Raw genomic sequence first — 13,551 nt, 5'->3', positions numbered from 1 at the left:
AGGATGAAACCCACCCAGGAGGTGCACCTCGCCACGCTCACTCCTGTTGCCCAGGCCTTGGTCCAAGCGTTCGGGCTGCCTGAACGCCCTTCCCAGCCACGCCTGCCTGGAGAGCCAGAGAGCTCCTCTCCCAACTCATACGTCATCCCTGCTCCCCCTTCCCTGATGCCTCTGGGATGCGCCAGGCCCTTTCCTCTGCTCCCAGCACATGCCATCCATTAATCTGTCTCCTGCTTCCACACGGGATGTGGTGGTTAGGGCAGGGGCTGGAATGCCACTTCTTCTGGGTGGTTTGGGGGGATTAAGTGAGATGACGTGTAAATGGGGCTGGCACCAGGCATGGCACATGGCATGGCCTGACTGGCATGAGCTACTGGTTTCAGCTCTGGCCTCCTGACATGGAGAGGGGCTTTAGACACAGGGCATGGGCCACACCTGACATTCCTTCATACCCTAACCCCTGACTCAATTCCCAGTTCATTGTTGGGGGGCCTCACCTGGAACAACCAGCACCTGTATTCTGCAAGGGGAAACTGAGATCAGGATGCTCCATGCCCCCTGTACCGTACATCAACAGCACAGACACAAAGACCTGCCCGGACCCCCAGGCCAGGGTAAAAGGGCACTGATGTCGCTCACCAGCCCTCCTTGGGAGCCTTCTCGTTTTGTCCTGAGGAGCCTCCTGACCCCAGTGCATCAGCACAAAGTCTCCCCCTCCCCAGGGAAGCTGTGGAGTTTGCTTCCTGTGTGCCTTGTGACCTTCAGGAGTCTCCCCTACTCTCCTCCCTTCAGCACGTGGACAGAACAAATCTCGGTCTGCCCCATGTCAGAGGGCTCCATGGGGCATGGGCATCACCAGTCAGTGGAACCCCAACTGCCCTCTGTCCCTCTGGGAGGTCCACGTGTGACCACAAATCCCATAACAGACTGTCTCTCAGCCCTGAGCATAGCCCAGCCATGGAAGGACAGCCACTATTCACCGAGGCATCAGCAAATTACAACCAGGGGACAGAGAAGGTCAGTGACTCTGCTAGCGCCCACAGGTGGGGCGACTGCCCCACAGACCCCATGGACCCCTCTTCCACATGGTGCCCAGGGGGACACTCGGGAACACATCCTAATCTTGCTGGCTCCCCTGAAGTCCCAAGTCTTGGTCGTGGGATTTCTCTCCCCACTTTCCAGATGGGTAAGTCAAGGCCTCAAGCCAAGATGCGCTTTCCCCCAGAACCACCCAGAAACTACTGGTGAATGTCTACAGAGAATCTGGGCTTATTTCTCTGGAGCTTTCCAGGCAGGCTTAGGTTAGACGAAGGAGACAGCAGGCAGCGCTGGACTGATCCAGATTCCCCTTGAGGGCGACCTGGGGCTCCTCCTCAACCTTGTGGTCCTGGACATGCTGTCTCCCCAGTTCTCTGATCTGCCCCCCTCTGTGACTTGCCCCCTTCCTGGGCCAGGGCCGGACCACCTGCGGGCGACCGCTGAAGCCCAGGGGAACCCACAGGATGGACACGAGGGGGTGGGCTGTGGGTCAGCCGGCCAGGGCTGGCTGGGCAGAAAGAGCCAGAACACCTAGAAAGACATGTGGACACGGGTCCCCCAGCTCCATCCCAGTCAGGCCAAGGTGGGAAAAAAAAAACAACAACGAAAACCAAGCCGACTCCTCACTTGTGTTCCACCCGAGCCTCTTCAGCACATTTTTCCCTTCTGAAAATATTCTTTAACAAAGAGCTGCCAGCTTCTGGCAGGCCCAAACCCAGCCCCACACAGGTCCCAAATGCCAGGGTGGGTGGAAGCTGTTTCATTTTCTCATGACACACTGGCCATGGGGGAAGGAGCTCCTGGGCCAGTCAGGGGCAGCACCTGGTAGCTGCTGCCATCAGAGGCCAGCAGGCGTGATGGGGTCAGAATGCTGGTCCTACCAGTCTCATCAGACTGCAGGACTGGGGCCAGGAGCAGCCGGTACCCCCGCCCTCTGCCACGGGTTGGCATCAATCAGGGGGCAGGCACTGGGTCTTTGGGGGAGACTGGTGTAGGGGAGAGAAAGAGGGAGCATCCTTCCCTTTGAAGGGGGAAAAAATGGGGAGAGATGGATGAATGGGAAGAGGTCTGGGGCAGGAGTCCACAGGGATGCTGGGAGATTCTGGGTCACTCCACCACCTGCAAGGCCCCAGTGGGGCCACCGGTTCAGGTAGGCTGGTGTGGATGGGAAGGCTGGCCACCTGGGGCAGGGCAGGCAGCTGACATCGGAGTCTCTGCCTAAGCTGGGAGCTGGTGGCGGCTTCCAGGAGGACCTGGGCAGGTGAATTCCGGAGGAGTGCTAAAGTGCTGAGGAGCTGTGTGTGTGTGTGTGTGTCTGTGTGTGTATGGGAGGCAAGTGGGGGGGGGAGGTTCCCAACTGCCTGGGTCTGTGTTGGAGGTCTTAAGTGTTTCTATGTGTGTTGGGGATCCAAGAGTCAGACTCTGTCTGTGTGTGTGTGTTTGTGTGAAGGGCTCCTGAATGTTTGCGTATGAGGGGTCCAGGCCATCTATCACACCCACCCTGGGCCCCTCATACTCATATCAGTATGAGCTGTTGAGGATTCACAGGTTTCGTTCTGTTGGCTCTCAGGTGTGAGTGTGTATATATGTGTGTGTGTGTGTGCAAGTGAGTGGGGCCCTCAGAGGGGTGGGTGTCCCTGGTTGGGGAGGGGGTTCAGACCATCTGTTGGGCTGTCCCGAGAACAAGGTGAGGGTGGACTTTCAGGAAGCAAGGATCAAGAGGAATCAGGATCAGGGTATGTGTGTGGAGGATCCCAGGAGTGGTTTTCAGGGGTGCCCTTGGGCATGGGGCTGCTGGGGGTGGGTGATGGGCCAGCAGGCTGAGGTGAGGCTTGTGGGCAGGAATTCAGATTTACAGAGGCTGAGGAGGGGTCACACTGGAGGGGTATGGCTCTAAGGCTGGTATCTTTGGGGGTGGGGGCAGGTCTGGGCCCAGGGATGGGATATGAAGTGAGGAAAGGGACGGCGTGACCAGGGGTCTACAGATGAAAGGAGTCTTGGGGGATTCGGAGAGAGGGAGGGCGGGGGTCCTGGGCTTGCGGCGGGGTGGGGGACGCTTGTAGGGGGCGGGTCTGTGGGGTGGTGACTGCGGGAGCCCTGAAGGGCCCGGAAAGGGGTCCTGAGGGTCAGTAAAGAGGGTGAGCGGGGGTCACGGGCCTGAGGGGGGCTCCCGGGAAGGGGGCGGTGTGGGGGAGAAGGGCACCTGGAAGGGTGCTGGGAGGGGCCCAGAGGGGTCGGGAAACGCCAGGAACGAGGATGTGCAGGGGCCAAGGCCCGAGGTCGACGGCCAGTGTCCGTGCTGGGAGTGCCGAGGGCTCCCGGGGCGGGTTCCGGGGCAAGGGGCCCGGAGTCCCGGTCTTGCCCGGCCCCCGTGGGCCGCAACGCGGAGCCGCGGGCCTGAGAAGGCGCCCGGGAGGCCCGGCCCGCGCCGCCTACCTACCTGTGAAGAGCACGCCGCCATCGCCATGCCGAGTCTCGCCGTCCCGGGCCGCGCCGCCGGATCCCCGCCGCGTCGCTCGCCCCGCAGCCCCGGCCCGGCCCGGCCCCCTCAGCCGCCCCCCGGGACCGCGGTCGCCGCCGGCTCCGCCGCTGCCATTTCACCCGCTGACAGGAGCCGCTGCCCCGCCCCCGAGGCCCAGTCAACCAATTCACCGCCCCCAGCCGCTCTGGCTCCGCCCACTATCAAGGAGTGATGGCGTATTTGGCCAATCCGTGGCCATACCGTAAGGCGGGCCCTGGCTACGGCCAGAAGGTTGCCGCCTTTAAGGAGAGAAGCGAATTGAAGTTAGGGAAGCAGTGAAGGACGGGTAGTTTTGCCTATCGAAACGTGGCGTCCTGTTGATCAACACTTGGCAGAACCAATAGCGAAGAGAGAGGGGTGTGTCTTTGAGAAAAGACTGCGTCCCTGAGGAACCGCAGACAGAGGCAGGCGAGCGTTTGGCGCTAAGCCCCGCCCAGAGTCGGGCTTTTTGCCCAATAAAGAGACGTCCTGGGACGTCCATTATTATCTGTCCCTCAAACCTCGGCCATGGCAACTGTTGGGCCGCTATAAAGAAAATTGACATCTAGCAAGCCAATGACACTGAAGGAGGGCGGTGAAGTAACGCTTTCTGACCAATGAAATTGCAATATTATTGTGCAGTTCCCCTCCCGGGCGGTGGGACTTAAGACCCGGAGTGAATGAAATAGGGGAGGAGCTGAGAGGGGCGTGGCCTAGATCAGCCCTGAGACAGGGGCTGAGCAGGCAGCGGCCAAAGGGTTGGGTCTGAGAAGGGGCGTTGCCAGAGAAGTCCCTGCGGCTGAGGGACAGCATCTTCACACAGCCCAGTTTGTGTTGGGGGCGGGACTTTGGGGGGTTGGGGTTCCACACCGGGGACTCAGGCCCTGCTCTAGTCTAGGCCAGGTTAAATATCTTAAGTGTCTAATGTTCCTCCATCAAACTCTGAGCATGTCGTTATCACTGCTTACATGACTCCCCCCCCCACCCCCCCCCATACCTCTTAGACACACGGGGGCAGGGTGGAAGTGATGCAGGACCTAAGTCAGGTTTCCTCGGCGGGTCCCCAGCATTGCTGAGTAGGGACCCGGCACATAGGAACTGCTTATAAAATGTTTGATAAGTGAATGAATGGCGGGCCCAAGATGATTAACAGTGAAGGGAAGGGTGGAAGGAAGGATCATTTAGGCTGGGGAGTTACTGATAGGGGGACAAGACTTAGCAAAAAGGACACGCTTATACCCCAAGATGCAAGGAAGGGTCCTCGAGGGGCTGGGGCGGGGAAGAAGGACCCTGTCACAGAAGATAGGGTGATATCATCAGCTCAGAATGGGAGCTGAAAATGGAAAGAGACAGAAATGGGAACGGGAAGCCTGGGACCTAAGATGGGCCATGTCAGGACATACTGAGGTCTGAGATCTCAATCTTCTAAATAGTAGGTAGGGGGTTCCTTTTGGTTTGGGGAGTAGTGAACGACATCGGGCCACACTTCCTGCCCCTGTTATTTGTCTCCGCCCCTGTCTACACTCTGTCTAATCTACATTTTGCCTTCCTTCTCTCTTTGTCTCTGTCTCCACTCTGAAACTGTCTACACCGTCTCTGCCACTGTCTATACTCCCTCATTGTGTGTCTTCTCTCCCCTTCTCTCTTACTATCTATTGTACATTGCATCTATTAAAATTCTGGAACTGTTCAGAAAAGCTTTGAAGCATATTTCTAAAAACTCAATGGTAAAAATAATTATAATGAATTCCTTCTCCTCCACATGCCCATATTCCCCCATACTCCTCTTTTTTTTTTTTTAAAGAACACATCTTTGATTCCCTGGCAGTCCAGTGGTTAGGACTCTGTGCTGTCACTGCTGAGGGCCTGGGATTTGACTCCAGATTGGGGGACTGAGATCCTGCATGCCACATGGCTAAAAAAGCATATCTTTGCCTTCCCCCTCCTTTTTGGGAGGAGGATCTTTTTGTCTGGGCCAGGGATTGAAGCCATGCTCCTTGAAGTGGAAGGGTGGAGCCTTAACCGCTGGACCACCAGGGAAGTCTCTATTTGTTCCCTTCCTTTAAAATTTATGTGCTGGACATTTCATAGTCCTGACATAGTCACAAGGTGGCCTTGTATTTGCAGAGTATGAAGCTGAAGTGAACCTCATGGACATTGTCCATTGATTCCTAGCAGACTTAAGAAGTGGGGGAGGATCCCTGTGGACATGGTTAGATACGGGATGTGTGTCTGTACTCAGTCGCTCAGTTGTGTCTGACTCTTTGCAATCGCATGGACTGTAGCCCACCAGGGTCCTCTCTCCGTGGGATTCTTCAGGCAAGAATGCTGGAGTGGGTTGCCATTTCCTCCTCCAGGGGATCTTCCCAAGTCAGGGATGGAACCTGCATCTCCTGCATTGGCAGGTGGATTCTTTACCACTGTGCCATCTTGGGGTTCACCCCCAGAAAAGAACAGTTTAGTGTGACCCACAGCTTTCAAGGAACAAAATACCTGGACTGTTATGGGAGGTAGGAGACAGGGGTCTGCAGAGACAGAAACCTGGGTGGGGTCCAGGGAAGCCCAGAAAGATATAAGGACTGGATCATTTCTGGGAATTTGCCTAGGAGATAATTGGCATCTGGTGTCTGGGGAATAAAATTAAATGCCAGAAAGATGCCCAGGGCTTTTGACCCTCTCTTGCTCACCCTGCCATGCTCACACAAAGGATGGTTTTATTCTGGGGACACTTTGATTCCATTTTTAAAAGCTCAGTGAGAAAAAAAAAATCCAACACATTTCTGTTGGAAAAGATTTTGAATCCTAAGCTGCATCTAGCCAACTAGATTCCTGGATAATTTTGCTTTTATTCAGTGCACTTAAACTGTCCCCAATTTTTGTTTCAGTGTTCACTTTTATTTGATTGAAATCATTTTTATCTGGAACGTTTTTTCCATGTGATCTTTGCAGTAAACATTTGACTGATTAATTGGGTTATTTTTGTCCAATTTTTTTTTTTTAACCAACTGTCAATTCTCCCTCTTTTTTTTTCAGTAGGGGGGAGGTGGTTATCATTTCTTCAGAGTCAAATTTTGCATCTTTCAACTTATTAAATTACTTTTCTCTTAGTATTTAGCGGATAAGAAGTTTTAGCACAATTTTTTTTGAGATTAAGATTTTAACTCAAAATTTGTTTATTGTGAATATTGATCAACGAGGGCTGAGACTAGATACTTTGTCTTAAAAAGAGCAGACAGGGGGATAATACATATAGCTCCTCCTATGAAGAAGTGGAGACTGTTTTCCCATCAGTTGAATCTGAGCTGGTTTTGTCACTTGTTCTGGCCAACAGAATACATCAGAGATGATGCTGGGCTAGTTCTGAGCCTAGAACTTAAGAGACAAGGCAGCTTCTTCTTCTTCTTATTTTTTTTTGAGAATATTTGATTGTGGTAAAATATACATAACCTAACATTTGCAATTTTAAATGTACAATCCAGTGGCATTAGGTGCATTCACAATGCTGTGCAATCATTACTACCTACTTCCAAAACTTTTTCATCATTCCCAAGTAGAAACTCTGTCCCTATTTAAAAACTCCCCATTACCCACCCCCTACCCTGCCCAGACCCTGATAACCTCTATTTCACTTTCTGTCTCTACGAATTTACTTTAGGCACTTTATCTAAGTGGAATCGTACAATATTTGTCCTTTTGTATTTGATTTATTTCAGTTAGCAAATATTTTCAAGTTCATTCATGTTGTGTTAGAACTTCTTTCCTTTTATTAAAAGTTAGATCATATTCTGATGTTTGCACAAACTGTATTTTGCTTATCCACTCATCTGTAAATGGACATGGGTAGTTTCCACCTTTTGGCTACTGTGAATAATGCTGCTATGAACACAGGTGTACAGGTAACTGTTTCAGTCCCTGCTTTCAATTATTTTGATATATACCCAGGAGTAGACTCTTGAGTGGAGAAGGCAATGGCACCCCACTCCAGTACTTTTTGCCTGGAGAATCCCATGGATGGAGGAGCCTGGTAGGCTGCAGTCCATGGGGTCGCTGAGGGTTGGACACGACTGAGTGACTTCACTTTCACTTTTAACTTTTCACTTTCATGCATTGGAGAAGGAAATGGCAACCCACTCCAGTATTCTTGCCTGGAGAATCCCAGGGACGGGGGAGCCTGGTGGGCTGCCATCTATGGGGTCGCCCAGAGTTGGACACGACTGACACGACTTAGCAGCAGCAGCAGCAGGCTCTTGAGAGTCTCTTGGACTGCAAGGCAATCAAACCAGTCAATCCTAAAGGATATCAATCCTGAATGTTCATTTGAAGGACGGACACTGAAGCTAAAGCTCCACTACTTTGGCCACTTGATGCAAAGAGCTGACTCATTAGAAAAAACCCTGATGTTGGGAAAAATTGAGGGCAGGAGGAGAAGGGGACAACAGAGGACAAAATGGTTGGATGGCATCACTGACTCAATGGACGTGAGTTTGAGCAAACTCTGGGCAATGGTGAAGGACAGGGAAACCTGGTGTGCTGCAGTCCATGGGGTTGCAAACACTTAGACATGACTGAGTGAGTGAACAACAACAGGAGTGGAATTGTTGGATCATATGATAATTCTATGTTTAACTTTTTGAGGAGCCACCAAAGTATGTTCTACAGTGGCTGCACCATTTTAAATTCCCAGCAGCAAAGTCTGAGGGTTTCAATTTCTTTACCTTCTTACCAATATTTATTATTTTTAAAAAATTATAGTTATTCTAGTAGGTGTGAATTGTTATCTCATTGTGGCTTTTCTTGCACTTACCTAATGACTAATAATATTGAATATCTTTTTATGTGCTTATTGGTCATTTGTACATCATCTTGGGAAAAATGTCTATTCAAGTCTTTTGCCCATTTTTAAACTGAATTGTATGTTTTTGTTGTTATTGAGGTGCAGAATTTGTTTATATGTTCTGGATATCAAGCACTTATCATGTGATTTACAAGTATTTTCACTCATTCAGTAGGTTGTTTTCACCTTCTTGAAGATGTCCTTTAATGCATGAAAGTTTTAAATTTTGATAAAATCTAAATCCCAGTTTATCTATTTTTTTTGGTCACCTGTGCTTTGCATGTCATGTCTAAAAATCTGTTGCCAAATTCAATGTCATACAGGTTTACCCTTATGCTTTCTTTTAAGAGTTTAATAGTTTTAGCTCTTACATTTAGGCTGTTGTTCCACTCTGAGTTAATGTTTATGTGCAATGTGATCCAAGTGTCCAATTTCATTCATTTGCTTGTGGAAATCCAGTTGTCTCAGTACCATTTGTTGAAGATACTACTTTCCCCCCTTTGAATGGACTTGGCACCATTGTGAAAAATCAACTGGTCATCGATGTATGGGTTTACTTCTGGACATTCAATTCTTTTCCACTGGTAACACATCTTTTCTTGGGTCAGAACCACACTGTTTTGAACTTTTTTGTTACCATAGATTTGCATTGTTTAAAATCATAAGGTATGAGTCCTCCAGCTTGACACTAAAGGTAGTTATTTTGTTACTGAAATATATAACCACTCTACAATGGTTGTGGGCTTCCCTGATAGCTCAGTTGGTAAAGAACCCGCCTGCAATGCAGGAGACCCCGGTTTGATTCCTGGGTCCGGAAGATCCCCTGGAGAAGGGATAGGCTACCCACTCCAGTGTTCTTGGGCTTCCCTTGTGGCTCAGCTGGTAAAGAACCCGCCTGCAATACAAGAGACCCCGGTTTGATCCCTGGGTCGGGAAGATCCACTGGAGAAGGGAAAGGCTACCCACTCCGGTATTTTAACCTGGAAATGTCCATGGGGTTGCAAAGAGTTAGACACAACTGAGCAGCTTTTACTTTCACATGTTTTTGGTCTTCCCTGATAGGTCAGTTTGTAAAGAATCTGCCTGCAATGTAGGAGACCCGAGTTTGATTTCTGGGTTGGGAAGATCCGCTAGAGAAAGGATAGGCTACCCACTCTGGTATTCTTGGGTTTGGCTTTGTGGCTCAGTTGATAAAGAATCCACCTGCAATGCAGGAGACCTGGGTTCAATCCATGGGTTGGGAAGATCCCCTGGAGAAGGGAAAGGCTACCCACTCCAATATTCTGGCCTGGAGAATTCCATGGACTGTATAATTCATGGGGTTGCAAAGAGTCGGAGACGACTGAGCGACTTCACTTTCACAATGGTTGTGTTAGTTTCTACTGCACAACACTGTGAATCAGTCATATGTATACACACATCCCTTCCCTGTTGAATCTCCCTCCAACTCCCCACCCCACCCCCTAGGTCATCAAGAAAGACCCTAGGCAAAGGATCCACTAAGTCATGGCTATATTCCTGACCCACAAAAACCTGGAATAATAAATATGTGTTAATCCACTCAGTTTGTAGCAATTAGTTATACAATAATAGATAACTTTTGTGTAGAGGAGCCAGAGTTGAAACAAACAAATCAAAGAACAATTCGGAAATAGATCATAGAATGACACAAGATATCCGAAGGGATCCAAGAAGGAGAGGTTTGGAAACTGAGCAGACTAAACATCATAGGAGATGCTCAAAAGGAAGATGATTAAAGACCAAGTACCTAAAATAGCATCAGGATAAGATGGTTGTATAGCCTCACCCTGGTCTCCCTATACCTTAGCTTGTGGCCATTTGGCGTTTAAAACCAGTTTGGGCTTTCTTTCTTTTTTTGTGACACCACATAGAATGTGGGATCTTAGTTTCCTGACCAAGGATCAAATCCATGCCCCCCTGCACTGGAAAAGAGTGTGTATGTGTGTTTGCACAGGTGTGCATGTTCTCAGTCTTTGTGACGCCATGGACGTCTCTGTCCCTGGGACTCTCCAAGCAAGAACACTGGAGCAGAGTGCCATTTCCTATTACTTCAGGGGAGCTTCCTGACCTATGGATTGTACTTGCATCTCTTGCATCTCCTGCACTGGCAGACAGATTCTTTATCATTAGCGCCAGGAGGGAGGTCCCTGGGCTGGAAGCGTGAAGTCTTAATGACGGGACCACCAGGGGAATCCCTGGGCTTTCACTTTTGACCTATTGGATCTTGGATGGCTTCTTACTCGGCTCTGGCCCTGGTGTCTCCCTCTGACTTTGCTGCCTTCTGCAACCTCAGGCTGGCTGCAATCCTGGAGAAACTGGACAATCAGTCCATCCCTGGCATTCTTCCTTTCTCGTCCTCCCAACAGAAGAAGAGGATTTGGATAGCAAAGATTCATCAATGACAGGCAAGTTGCAAGGTCAGGCAAAAGAAGAGGAAGAGAGATGGAGCTGGAGCAGCCCAGGAGGAAGAAGGAGACACAGCAGCTAAGGACATCAGGGAAGTCCCAGGAAAGTGGAGTTCAGGCAGGAAGGAGGAAGTGGCCCCCTTTATCATGGGTGGGACCAAGACAAAAATGGGTCTGCTGTTTTTCACAAAGGAAAGGTAGATACCATGACTGGTGATTTGGGGCAAGGGTGAAGGCAGGAATGAGAACAGCCCTCTTCTGAGAAGTGTGATGATACCCAGAGGTTTCCCCCCAAAGATGGAAGAAGTGTGGTCCTGTTCCTGGAAGTCTTCCTGTTCCAAGACGTGGGGCGCAGTTTACCCACAAGGCCAGGAGTGGAGCCGTGGAGGCTGGAGGAACATCTGGCTCAGGACATTTTACTGCAGGGCAGAATGTGTGGTGGGGCATGCCTTCCTTCCTGGGGCTCTAGAGGAGCTAAGGCTTAAAGTGAGGAAACGAGCAAACTGGAGGACTGTGATGTCACTCTAAAGAGCAGGTAAGACGTTGAGAGAGGAGGAAGAGCGGCATGCCAGGCAGAAGGACCAGCCCACGGCGAAGTCAAGGAGGCAGGAAGGGGTCTGCTCTGTTAACCTATGTCGAAGCCTTCTTGACCACTGGGTGGCGCTGTCCAGCCTGGCGAGAAACCCATTAGGCTGTTGGTTTCCTGATTTCCGGCCCACAGCCCAGCATGGTCTTCTCCTGGTCTTCGATGTTAGCTGCGGTTCTGGAATTCTGGTGCTGGGAAGTTTCTGTGACGCCAGCCCAGCCCATTGAGCCCTATTTCAATGATACCTCTATAGCAGCGGGTGGCACTCGTCAGAGAGCTGTGGAGGAAAGTGGGGTCTAACCGGGGGCAAGTCTTTGTGAGGAAATCTTCCTGCTGTCAGATGAGATCTTCTAAGGGATGACAGAGTCTGCTCCTCACCTGGTTTTGGATGGGGCTCCAAGTGGCTGAGAAAGGAAGGCTTCCTGGAGGAAGATGGTATTAAAAGATGTGATTTGTCAGTGGAAGAGAGAGGTGAGATTCTGGGTGGGAATGGAGGCCTGGGCAGTTGTGCATGTCTGGGTGGTAAAGAAGATGATAATAGGCAATAGAATGAGACAAGATTTCTTCACTCATCTCATCTGTTTACTAGACATTTGTCGAACACCTGCTTTGATTCCAAGGACACGTTCTCCTGTAGAACTCACAATCTGGAGGGGGACACAGATCTGAAAGCAGAGAACTTTTGTGTGATACCTGAAAAGGGGGTTGGGATTGCCCAGAAGAGGCACCTGACCCAGCCTGGAGGGAACCTAGGACAGCTTCTGTGATACAATAGGAAATATATCTGGACTTCCCTGATGCTCCAGGGGTTAAGAGTCCACCTGCCAATGCAGGAGTCATGAGTTCAATCTTTGGTCAGGGAACTAAGATCCCACATGCCTAGGGTGCAGCTAAGCCCGAGGGACTCAACTACTGAGCTAGCCGCCACAACTCAGACCCAACACAGCCAAAAATAAAGGTACATTCAGAAATAAATGGAGCTTCCCAGGTGGCGCTAGTGGACCTGCCTGCCAACGTAGGAGACATAAGAAACGTGGGTTTGATCCTTGGGTTGGAAAGATCCCCTGGAGGAGAACATGGCAGCCCACTCCAGTATTCTTGCCTGGAGAATCCCATGGAGAGAGGAGCCTGGTGGGTTACAGTCTATTAGATCGCAAAGAGTCGGATATGACTTAGCAACTTAGAAATAAATATTTTAAAAATAATAAGGCAACAGACCAAAAGTGGAGTTACTTATGGTAAGTTTCATGACAGCTAACCCAGGTTTTCTTTCTCTTTATTTCTTTAAAAAGTTTTTTTAAACTATGAAGGCATGATAATACATTTACAGGAGACTTGGAAAATACAAAGTTACATATACCTGGTGGTGGTGGTTTAGTCACTCAGTTGTGTCTGATTCTTGCAACTCCATGCACTGTAACATGCTGGGCTCCTCTGTCCATGGGATTTCCCAGACAAGAATAGTGCAGTGGGTTGCCACTTCCTTCTCCAATTGTTCCACTATATATTACAAATTTTTTAAGTAGATAAGTTAAGATTTTTAGCTGGAGTTTCAATATAAAACTCTCAAAAATTAATAGAATGAATATATAGAAAAGTAGAAGGATACAGTAGACCTGAAAAGCAGTATGAACCAATTCAACATAATTAAAATTTATACAATTTTCACACAACAGTAGGATACAAATTCTATTCAAGTTCCCATAGACTACAAACTAGGAGACACTGGAACATATCTAGGGACATAAAACAGGTGCAAAAATATCATGGTCTAAAAGTATTGAAACCATACAGAGTCTGTTGTTTTATCACTGTGGAATTATGTCAGAAATCAATGTCAAAAGATATTTAAAAATAACCCACATATTTTCAAGTGCAATGTGACATTTATTAACACCAAGGGATATCTTTGACTTAGCCGGTGAAAGCCTCAATAAAGCCTAACTCAGTCTTCATGACAGTTTCAGCTGTTTCAGAAATGAAATCTTAAACCAGCCAATCAGGAATCATCTGATAGACCCCTGCCATCCCTCTATTGGAAAGTAACTTTGCAATGACCCACCCACTTTTTTTTCAGATACAACTTCCTTGACCCTGCTCCCGTCTGCCTAGAAAACCTCAAACCTTGTACAGCCCTTCAGAGCTCCTTTCTGTCTGCCAAACTGGA

At 49.4% G+C, this 13,551-nt stretch overlaps 1 protein-coding gene across 2 annotated transcripts in view; it reads right to left on the bottom strand.

Annotated features, from left to right (window-relative positions):
• EVI5L (ecotropic viral integration site 5 like) overlaps positions 1 to 3,633 on the bottom strand; it is a 32,252-nt gene extending 28,619 nt beyond the window's left edge. For both annotated transcript variants that reach the window (XM_065917876.1, XM_065917878.1), the window contains exon 1: positions 3,479 to 3,633. The gene's annotated coding sequence lies outside the window, so the exon portion shown is untranslated. The remainder of the gene's footprint in view (positions 1 to 3,478) is intronic.
• Between the last annotated feature and the right edge of the window lie 9,918 nt (positions 3,634 to 13,551).

The sequence above is a fragment of the Muntiacus reevesi genome, chromosome 1 (assembly GCF_963930625.1).
Source record: "Muntiacus reevesi chromosome 1, mMunRee1.1, whole genome shotgun sequence".
NCBI classification, from domain to species: Eukaryota; Metazoa; Chordata; class Mammalia; order Artiodactyla; family Cervidae; genus Muntiacus; species Muntiacus reevesi.
Note: the sequence above shows the minus strand (reverse complement) of the source record. Positions and strands in the feature narration are given on the sequence as shown.